This window comes from Bactrocera latifrons, unplaced genomic scaffold (assembly GCF_001853355.1).
Source record: "Bactrocera latifrons isolate USDA-ARS-PBARC rearing strain unplaced genomic scaffold, ASM185335v1 scaffold_102, whole genome shotgun sequence".
Lineage (NCBI taxonomy): Eukaryota > Metazoa > Arthropoda > Insecta > Diptera > Tephritidae > Bactrocera > Bactrocera latifrons.
Genome location: NW_017534431.1, coordinates 247,939 through 252,073, shown reverse-complemented (window position 1 = coordinate 252,073; position 4,135 = coordinate 247,939).

The following is a 4,135-nucleotide window of genomic DNA, read 5'->3' as shown; positions in this document are numbered from 1 at the left end:
ATTTATTTTGTTCTTAAAACTTTTCTATTAGCTACAGAAAATTTTATTAACTTTACACCTAAGACTTAATTAAGCAATAACTATACATTTTATATTTACATCAGCGAGCCGAAGGTCCTGGCAGCCAGTACTCCTTTTTTTGTGGAAAAATAATTGTATTATTGTTTCACGTTTTATAAATAAATAAATAAATAATGTAAAAATTGAGATATCTTGATGAAACTTACTATTCAGGTTCCATAGTACAAAAACCAACACGAGTTCGAGACAGGCGTAATCGGACATCTGCCACGACCACAAAACGACATTAACCCAACACTTATAAAGTGCCATAACTAAACACTAAATTTAGATATAAAACTGTAATCTCACGCAGCAGATTGTATAAGCATATGGCATCTTGCGACTAAGAAAAAAACAAATTTACCCAACTCAAATATCATAAGAACTCTTGACTGTATGAAAATGGTGGTGTAAACGGATATAAATCCGTGACTATCCATATAACGGTACGGTTGAAAACTACTAAAAGCTCGCCAAGTCAATAACTGTACTCACTTTTTGGTGAATCGTATATCGCAGGACGCGACATTTCCATTTCCATTTCCTACTAAATTTAGTAGGTGACATTTCTCTCACATTTCTTTATCATATATCAATATAACACTGTTTTTAATTCCATTTGATTCATTCACTTTCCAGTACACAAATCAAAAAGTAATAAATATAACGCGATACAACTTTGCATTAATAAAACCTTTAAAGTGTGCCATGTAGTGAAAAAAAAAATCCAAGACCAAAACTGTTCAAGCCCCAAATTCGGGACATGAGGACTCCAGTATCTCTATTTTTGCGAAAACGTCGGTATATCATATATACAGTTGAAATTTAGAGTGAGTCGTGTTTTACTCATAAGAGAATAATTGTGTGGCTAAAATAGATTAAATTGATCGAAAAATTTACATAGCCACCATATAACAAATATCAGGATTTTCGAACATATCGCAGACTTTAATCCATGTGTTTCTATGTAAAGTACCGTAGTTATACACAAAAAGCCAGGCAGCAATTTATTCGCAAGCAGTCAGTCACCATTGTGTTCCAAAAAAATTACGGTTTGGTGCGGTTTGTTGGCCAGCGGCGTCATTGAGCTCTACTGTGAGCGGAATTCGCTACCACTCGGTGATAACTGAATATTTTTGCCCGGAATAGGATGATACGGACTTGGACAACGTGTGGTTCCAAAGGACGGTATCACAAGCCACACATCGATTGTCACAATCGATTTATTGAAAACCCAATTTTGGTGAACGCGTTATCTCACGAAATGGCCCAGTCAATTGGCTGTCTCGGTTGTGCGATTTGTCGCCGTTAGCCTATTTCCTGTGGGACTTCGTTAAGTCTATGATCTATTCCAACAAGCCAGCGACGTTATAAATATTGAACGTGAAATTGCAGCAGTATCGGCAGATTTATGATTGAAAACCCTCCAAAATTGCGTACAGCGTCAGCATTTCTGCAAGCGTGATCGTGGATTTTGTCTGGTTAAAAAAAAAAAAAAAACTTGTTGAAAAACCCTTTACTACATATAACATTTCTTAAATTCCGATCCCCTAGTTGATGTTTTACTTTTTCTTATTGTTGTTTTCAAACAGGACTGCAATTTTTTAGCGTTATACCATTTTATGAATTCTGTTAAATTATAAGTATAGAAAAAACAACCATATTCCTCTCTCCATCTCGGGTTGTTTAGGTTTTATTTGTGCGTGGTTCAAAGGGTTACTGCCCTAATATAATAAAAATTGAAAATACTAATTTACTTATAGAACTTGTCCTTGCCTTTCAGGGTTCTTCTTCTTCTTCTTCTTCTTGATTGGCGTAGACACCGCTTACGCGATTATAGGCGAGTTAACAACAGCGCGCCAGKCGTTTCTTCTTTTCGCTAYGTGGCGCCAATTAGATATTCCAAGTGAAGCCAGGTCCTTCTCCACTTGGACCTTCCAACGGAGTGGAGGTCTTCCTCTTCCTCTGCTTCCCCCGGAGGGTACTGCGTCGAATACTTTCAGAGCTGGAGTGTTTTTGTCCATTCGGACAACATGACCTAGCCAGCGTAGCCGCTGTCTTTTAATTCGCTGAACTATGTCAATTTCGTCGTATATCTCGTACAGACTATTTTAATTTCCATACATAAAATATAAATTAAAAGGTCAAAGTTTTTCGACACTTGAAGAGGTGGTTGATGCCTTCGGAACTCATGCTATTGAGTTATCTCAATCAGAGTGGCAAAAGTGCATGCTAAATTATATGTATAGTAATAGAGAATATTTCGCAATAAAGTGTTTTTGTCCATTCGGACAACATGACCTAGCCAGCGTAGCCGCTGTCTTTTAATTCGCTGAACTATGTCAATTTCGTCGTATATCTCGTACAGCTCATCGTTCCATCGAATGCGATATTCGCCGTGGCCAACGCGCAAAGGACTATAAATCTTTCGCAGAACTTTTCTCTCGAAAACAGGATTTCAGGGTTATACAATTTATTATCCAAGTATATATATATGTAAATAATGATTTCCCAAATAATAGGCAAGCACTTTTTTATATGCATAACAACAATAAATAAATCGATTCAAATCCACAAAGCTCCGGCTGCATGAAAGTAGAATATATAATATTCCGTTGAAATTAACTGTGACACAATTTGTACGAACGTATTCAATATAACATTTGATCAATTTTTTGTTGATTGTATGTATGGCATATCTTAGTATGTATATGGAACGAAAATTTTCTTTCGTTTTGTCATTTTCACTTCACCTTGCACTCATAGATTGGATTGATTAATTTGATTATACTATTTGATATTTATTAAATTCTCTATAAAAATTGATGTTTTTGAAACAATACTGATTGAAAATGCCAATTGACGTTTAATATATTGTATATTTTTGGTTAGAAATCTATGGATATATAGTATAGGAGTAAAATATACAATCAATTACTGAGTTGAAATATTGGATTCTATTCTAAGGCTGCGTGCATGTCGGAGCTGCGATAAGCGATAAGAGCGAAGCGTAGAAAATTGATACATGTAATTTAATACAAGTGTGCATGTCGGAGCAGCGCGCGAACTCACTCTTTGCTGGCTATCATCGATAAGAGCGTAGAAATTGTAGGTCAGTAATTTCTTCGCTTTTATCGATGATGGACACGGAAGACTTAATAAGTGCAGTATTTTTGAAACCAGCAATCTGGGATCAAAAAGATCCAAACCACCACAACAGGTTTGTTTTGGATAAGTTGTAGTTAGAAATATCCAAACAATTTAATACAAAAAGTAAGTGCAGTAATATGTTTTCATGTGTTTTATTGTAAAATTGTTACTTTAATATGAATTTAAGCTTACAGTGCATTTGTGTTGTTTTTTCCAATGATTTTTTCAATAGTAGTTTGTTGATGCTTATGAGCAGCAGAACAACAAAAATGTACCGTTTGTCGCATACTCGTATGCTTATTAAAACGGTTAAGTTTGTGTTATTGTGCCATTTATTTTAAAAWCTCATTAAATTGGATTATGACAAAAGTATAGTTTGAATRCATTGCGAATATTCCCAGCAGTTTGATTCTGTCGCCCTGCGACTGTTTGGTTTATTGCCACATTTCTAGGCATTAAAGTCAAGTTTTGAGTTAAATGATGTKCAATTCCTTCTCTATYAATAATTATATTATGSAGTAAGCAAATKCATTTAATTAWAACGTCAGCTAAAGTTGGGGCGGTTTGAATAGATGTAGCTAAAATTTTCCATTTAAAATATTTATACCAAAAGCACATTCAACCGTTCTTCTCGCCCTTGACAGCCTAGCATTAAAATATTCCTTGTCCGCATCTAATCTTTTTCTGCTATAAGTTTTTAATAAATTCGGTAAAAGTGGATAAGCTTCATCGCCTATAATAACAAAAGGTGCAGTGAGGTCAGAATTGGGTAACGCACATGCTTCAGGAATTTTGAGTCTTCCGTCCGTTAAATATAAAAATAAATTCGAAGCCCTAAATGTTCCACCATCACTCTGTTTACCGTAACCACCAACATCAATGCATATAAACTTGTAATTGGCATCTACTAATGCTTGTAAAA